The sequence below is a fragment of the Bos grunniens genome, chromosome 9 (genome assembly GCF_055505025.1).
Source record: "Bos grunniens cultivar Pamir isolate PY7600 chromosome 9, Bosgru_T2T1.0, whole genome shotgun sequence".
Lineage (NCBI taxonomy): Eukaryota > Metazoa > Chordata > Mammalia > Artiodactyla > Bovidae > Bos > Bos grunniens.
Window position 1 is genome coordinate 52,335,016 of NC_141173.1, and position 7,457 is coordinate 52,342,472.

Consider the following 7,457-nt stretch of genomic DNA (forward strand, 5'->3'; position numbering starts at 1 on the left):
TATCACATGAGATTTTTTTGGGGGGAGTGTTTTATTAAAACAATCAACACTCAGATATATTTTAATAATTTTATTTAACTGCAAAGATTAAAAAAATTCATCCTATGAGAGAACAACTAGAAGTATTAAATAATCTATAAAAGTTATGGTCAAAAGTGTTCACAGACACATTAAATTTCCAAAGACAATAAATTTGAATGTTTATAGCACACTGAGAAAACAACTTATTTAAAAAGTTGGCGCCAAAATGTTATGACCAGTTCAATTATGGTCTATGCATAAAGCAACAGAAAGATGCTCAAATCTTGCAAGAACCTAAAAGAATATGGAGACATTTTTGAAAATAACTATTTTATGAAAATATCTAGCCAGAGATCAAATAAAGAATGTGGGAATGAGGAATCTGTGGTGTGAAATATGAGTATAGAGCTAAACGGAAACTTTGATATTTTAAAAATAATATACCTAACCAAATATCAAAGATTGTCAGGAAGAGGAGGTGGAAAAAAAAAGTAAGGCTACTCATTTTCTTCATATAAGAGTGTTGGGAAAAGGTGTAAGTTTATTTAGAGTAAGGCTATATACTTGAAGGTATTTAAACCAGTGAATTGCATTCTATTAATTTTTATTATTCATTCAACAAAAATAACATTGAGCAAGTTATTTTATTTCTACTCCTCTAGGTGCCAAAATCAGTCCAGGAATAAATCCTTAGTATATACTTAAAAAGTTAGTGGGGAAGAGAGGTTTAAAAACTATTACAACAAAAATCATTACATAAAATAATAAACTTAAGACAAAACATCTGTTATAGTAAAATATAAATGGAATGCATTTACATGTAAAAAAACAGCATCTTGCTGGATGGCACAATATAATTCATTTTTATGCAGTGATAAGACACCAGACTAATAGAATATCTCAGATAGGTGGGAAGTAAAAGAAATGACAAAGACCTAAGGCAGTAGAAGAGGAAAAAGAAGAGGAAGAGGGGAGAGAAAGCCAGATCCAAATTCTAAAATGATTTATAAAAGACCAACTTTGTAATGATAAGGGTATAACTCACAAAAAACAACTGTAATAGAAATGTGCCAAATGACAGAGCATCAAAATGTATAAGGCAAAATTCATCAGAATTATAAGAAACTGTGGGAACACACCTCATGGTCTAGGAAGCCAAATAGATGAAAGATAAGTATAACTATCAGAATCTGCTGAAAACCATTAGCAATAGGGTTAACTGTGTACTTGAAATTACTTATTGGGGCAGTTTTCAAGTGCCCGTTGACTATATACAAATATCAGACCATAGAGAAAAGTCACAATAAAAATGGATAAATTAGGAGGTTTTAACATGTACATATTACTGTACATAAAATAGATAACCAAGAAAAACCTACTATATGGCCCAAGGAACTATATTCAATATTTTTTAATAGCCTATCATAGAAAAGTATCTGAAAAAGAATATATATGTATATATACACATGATTGTTATATACATATTTATAAGTGAATCACTGTGCTATATACTTGAAGCTAACACAACATTGTAAATTAACCACTATTATATTTCAAGTTAAAAAAGTACAATATTGATTACATTCCATGATTACAGTATAGTAAATTTAGAATTTAAAAATAAAATCATAGGCAAAATCCCAATAACTTGAACATTTTAAATATAAATCTCTTCAAAATATAATAAAAGTAAAAAAAAATAAAATAAAAAACAAAGTACATACTAAATTGGAGACTATATAGAAAATAAAATTGCATGAATATACTTTATACAGAACCTATAGGACATGGCTAAAGCTACTCTCATAAGAAAGTATGGAACATTATTATTTAGAAATTAGAAAGAAATAATTAAAAAATAAGGTAATCATTAACTGAGATTAAAAAATGGCAGAAAATGTTTACATTGTAAAATAAGTCAAAAAGTTTGCCTTCTTAAAAACAAAAAATTGACCAATCAATAGCTAGTCAGAAAAAAAAAAATTAGGAGTGACAGGAAAACAGAGAAAATGTATGTTAGAAATAACAATTTTGTTATAACTGCAAATACAGAAAAAGATGAGACTGCTTTGCCCAGTTTTGTGCAAATAAGTTTCCAAATTTTATGAAGTAAATGAATTTCAGAATAAATGAGTTAGCAAGAATTGGAGCATGACCCTTGCCCCTTTATTTTGGAATAATACTCTGATACATTTTATCTCTGTCTTATCCGTACTGATATTTATGATGCTTATGGAACAAAAGTATATTTTAAACTTTATACAGCAAGCTCATGCCGTGAGCTACAGACTTGGGGACTGTTCCCTTCACCTTGAGGGAAGATAGACTCATGATACTAACTGGATACAGAAAACTGAGAGCAGGGCTGTGGTCTGAGAGCTCCCTTTCTTTTTTAAAATTGAATAGCGAACTCTCAAAAAATCCTCCAAGGATTCTGCTGACAAAATAAAGAGCATCAGGCATTTCTCTTATTATTTAACCATAGAAATATTTTTCTGTTCTATTTTGATCTTTATAATAAGGCAATAAACTTAAAATAGGGCTTTCCTGGTGGCTCAGATGGTAAAATTTCTGCCTGCAATGTGGGAGACCTGGGTTAGATCCCTGGCTCAGAAGAGAATGGCAACCCACTTCAGTATTCTGGCTTAGAGAACTCCATGGACAGAGGAGCCTGCCAGGCTACAGTCTATGGGGTCACAAAGATTTGGACACAACTAAGCAACTAACCGGAGAAGGCAATGGCACCCCACTCCAGTACTCTTGCCTGGAAAATCCCATGGACGGAGGAGCCTGGTGGGCTGCAGTCCATGGGGTCACTAGGAGTCGGACACGACTGAGTGACTTCACTTTATTTTTTCACTTTCATGCATTGGAGAAGGAAATGGCAACCCACTCCAGTGTTCTTGCCTGGAGAATCCCAGGGACGGGGGAGCCTGGTGGGCTGCCATCTATGGGGTCACACAGAGTTGGACACAACTGAAGCGACTTAGCAGCAGCAGCAGCAAGCAACTAACACACACAATAAATTTTTTTTAAAAAGGAAAAGCAAAAAATAATTACATGATGTACTAGGCGCCTTATGGCAGAAAATGAAGAGAACTAAAGAGCCTCTTGATGAAAGTGAAAGAGGAGAGTGAAAAAGTTGTCTTAGCTTTTCCGGTAAGCGGCCTGAGGTGACCCCTAAAAATGGTGCACTATTCACTAGACCCAGAAAACCCCACAAAATCATGCAAATCAAGAGGTTCAAATCTTCGTGTTCACTTTAAGAACACTCGTGAAACTGCCCAGGCCATAAAGGGTACGCATATCCAAAAAGCCACCAAGTATCTGAAGGATGTCACTTTAAAGAAGCAACGTGTGCCATTCCATCGTTACAACGGTGGAGCTGGTAGGTGTGCACACGCCAAACAGCAGGGCTGGACGCAGGGTCGGCGGCCCAAAAAGAGTGCTGAATTGTTACTACACATGCTCAAAAATGCAGAGAGTAACGCTGAACTTAAGGGCTTAGATGTAGATTCTCTGGTCATTGAGCACATCCAAGTGAACAAAGCCCCCAAGATGCGGCGCAGGACTTACAGAGCTCACGGTCGGATCAACCCCTACATGAGCTCTCCCTGCCACATTGAGATGATCCTTACTGAAAAAGAACAGATTGTTCCTAAACCAGAAGAGGAGGTTGCACAGAAGAAAAAGATATCCCAGAAGAAACTGAAGAAACAAAAACTTATGGCCCGGGAATAAATGCCGCAAAAAATAAATGCAAATAAAAGTAAAAAAAAGAAAAAGAAAAAGTTGTCTTAAAACTCAACATTCAGAAAATTAAGATCATGGCATCAGGTCCCATCACTTCATGGCAAATAGGTGGGGAAACAATGGAAGCAGTGACAGATTTTATTTTCCTGGGCTCCAAAATCACTGCAGATGGTGACTACAGCCACGAAATTAAAAGACACTTGCTCCTTGGAAGAAAAGCTATGACCAACCTAGAGAGCATATTAAAAAGCATAGACATTACTTTGCCAACATAGGTCCATCTATTCAAGGCTATGGTTTTTACAGTAGTCATGATGGATGCGAGAGTTGGACTATAAAGAAAGCTCTTTATAGAGCTTTTCTCTCTTCTGAGAGAAGAGTCGGAGAAGACTCTTCAGAGTCCCTTGGACTGCAAGGAAATAAAACTAGTTAATCCTAAAGGATAATCAGTCTTGAATATTCATTGGAAGGACTAATGATAAAGCTGAAACTTCCATACTTTGGCCACCTGATGCAAAGAAATGACTCTGGAGAAGACCCTGATGCTGGGAAAGATTGAAGGCAGGAGAAGGAGACAACAGAGGGATGAGATGGTTGGATGGCATCATTGACTCGATGGACACGAGTTTGAGTAAACTCCGGGAGTTGGTGATGGACAGGGAAGCCTGGCATACTGCTGTCCATGGGGTCTGCAAAGAGTTGGACTTGACTGTGTGACTGAACTGAACTGAAGGTGCTATAAGATGTCTCCTTCAATCACACTTGTACGTTAATTAGAGGTTTTGTCTTCTACTTTTCCTTCCATTTGAAAAGAATGTTTGAGAACTTACATTATAGATACTTAAAATAATACTAATCATTTATCTTATGTAAGATTGCTACCGCTAAGTAGTTTCAGTCGTGTCCGACTCTGTGAGACCCCATAGACAGCAGCCCACCAGGATCCCCTATCCCTGGGATTCCAGGTAAGAACACTGGAGTGGGTTGCCATTGCCTTCTCCAATGATGACCAAGCTAGGTGGAGCCAAAGAAACACTGCTTCCTGATTCCTTAAGGAATCAGGCAGGCAAAAACTGTGTCTCTAAAAACTGTGAGATTTGAAACTTTCAACAAAAAAATCAGAAACATTACTACAAGTAACATCAAATGTAAGATTAGATGGTACCAAATTTATCCCTTGAAAATTAAAATATCATTGTGCTTCTACCATTCTCTACCCAATGTCACAATTTCCTCCTCTTATAATTTCCTTTCTTTCCAGTATCCAACTATTTCATTGTTTTAAAAGCATCCAGATTTATTTTGATAAATATTACTATAATTTTCAATTGGTAATGTAATTACCATTTTGGGGTTATTTTATTGACAATACAATGACAAACAAGATTGTGTAAAAATTTACATCATTTATGTGTAACAAAATCACATGTGAATTTGTAAGTATCTTCAAGACAAGTGTCTATTTGCTTTATATATATGATGTAATCCCTGATTTTTAATAAAAATAGGTAAAAAATAAGATGAGGAAGGAACCACTTATCAAATTCCAACTCCAGCCCTGTTGGTGTGTAATTAGCTAACACTATTTCTCTTGCAGTGTTATTGTGATCTGGTAACGGCAGTACTGTGGGAAAGTTAAGGAAATAGGTACTCAGGCTCTGACATAGAGATAATATAAGTTGATAAGAGGAAAGAACAATATAGGAAATCATTTTAAAACTCTTACAAAGCTCATATAGAATAAAATGAATGTAAATATTGAATTTTGAGTAACAAAGTGCAAGAGAGATGGAGTGAAGTAGGGTTGATCAAGAGAAGTTTCTGGCACTCGTTAAGTTTTGAACAGTAAAAAAAAATATGGAAAAGATTAATTAGGAAGAAATAGTGCAAATATAATGTTCACACGTGCACTTGATTTTTTTGTTTTTGTTAATTCAGGGTTCCTTACAAATCCATATACATTAGCAGATAAAGTACGAAACAAGCTAATTAATTTTTATATTTACTTATGTGCTAAATCTCAGAGCAGTAATATTTTCTGGTAATAAAAAATGAATTTTGAATATATTTCCATAACATGAAAGTCGTAATATATTGCCTTTTAACTGATCATTTTGATGTGTTTAAGGACTGTTAACTTGTTAATTCTCAGTATACCCCTTTGAGAAAGATAGAAGAGGGAGTTATTATAACCTCAGTTTATTAGTCAGAGAGTGAATCAGAGAAAGGTGAAGCACCTCATACTGGGTCACACAATTGGTTAGTAGCAAAGGCAAAAAATGAACCGTGTCAGAAGTCCCCAGCCATAGGCAACTGTGGCTGCCTCCAAAACATCAATCAGTGAACGTATTATGTTTTTTTAATGACATGTTAATGGTTTTAAAAAACCTCTCCTGGTTTAGAATATAAACTGGCATGTGAATATCACAAATTAAGTCAGTTAAATTAGTTCCAGTGAAACCCTTTGTCCTTTAAATGAAAAATTAACCAACTTGGTACGTAGATCAGAGCCAGACTAGCTTTAATACACTCAAATTCATATAAACCTCACACTTCCCTGGAGAAAGTTGAGTGTCTAAAGATTTAATTCAAGTTCCAAGGTCAAGCTAAATAGATCTGAATTTCTTCTTAAAATGAGAGTTTCATTCCAATAAGTATCTGACTTCAATTTGCTGCTGCTTCTCATATTGGGATGGCATGGCCCAGGTCACCAAAGAAAGATCAAATCACACAGAACTGCGGAGGAATGCCCCAGAAAGGTTATTCTTCCACTGGTCAGGCAGGGGGCAAATAAGTAATTAAGTGAGCAGCTCTCTCCAAGAAGATGAGGCGAGGTGACAACTTGTCTGCTTTGCATGGGGAAACCTGGGAGAAGCGTGTCCTACCTTGCTCTCCAGAGGCTTTTGGTGAACCTGAGAGTTTTGACTGTATTTTGTGGGCTTGTTGTCTGGTTAAATGATATATGACAAAATAAAGCTTCTATAAATAAAATGAATGAAAAAAATCAACACATTTCTGTTCTGCTTTTTTAAATGCCATATCAAAAAGATCGGAAATTCAAAAGCATAAACATACATGAAAAAAAAATCTCACCTTAATCCCTAATTTTATAAAACCATGCTTCATTTTGCCTGAGTATCCACTAATAATAGTTTTTGTTTTTGTCTTGTTGATGTTTTCTGCTTTGTCTGTTTGTTTTAAACAATTCCACATTGTTGGGAAGTGTTCTCATAAGGCAAATGGCTGAAGTCTCAGTTTTGTGATGGTTTTATTTTACATATTTGAGGGAGTGTATGGCTGGGTGGTTTCCCTGGTTTTTAATTCACATTTATCCTAAATATCAAAAGAGATAATAGGAAAATGTTGCATGGATAGAAATCAGATTTTGTTGAAATTGCTAGCAAAGTGTGGTCTTTTGTACACTAAAAATTTTTTCAGTAACAGTGATGGAAATATATTTTTTAGTGACAGGAAAAAAACATTTTCAAGAAATTTATCAGTGAGCTAGTGCCATATTTTTAATGCAACCTCAGATGAGACCTTATTAAATTGAAGGAAATAATGAATCTCAATTAACAGCATAATTTTTAATCAAGCTCTTAAAAGGAACATTTAAAAGCATTAACTTAAAAATAGCAAAGTCTTGATTTTGTTACTAACAAAGTCAGAACTTTGAAATATAT

At 34.9% G+C, this 7,457-nt stretch overlaps 1 pseudogene across 1 annotated transcript; it reads left to right on the forward strand.

Moving 5' to 3' along the window:
* The first annotated feature begins 3,176 nt into the window (after window positions 1-3,176).
* Window positions 3,177-3,812, forward strand: LOC147365958 (large ribosomal subunit protein uL22 pseudogene; annotated as a pseudogene). The gene has a single exon (XR_015133084.1). The product of XR_015133084.1 is annotated as a large ribosomal subunit protein uL22 pseudogene (transcript).
* The last annotated feature ends 3,645 nt before the right edge of the window (window positions 3,813-7,457 follow it).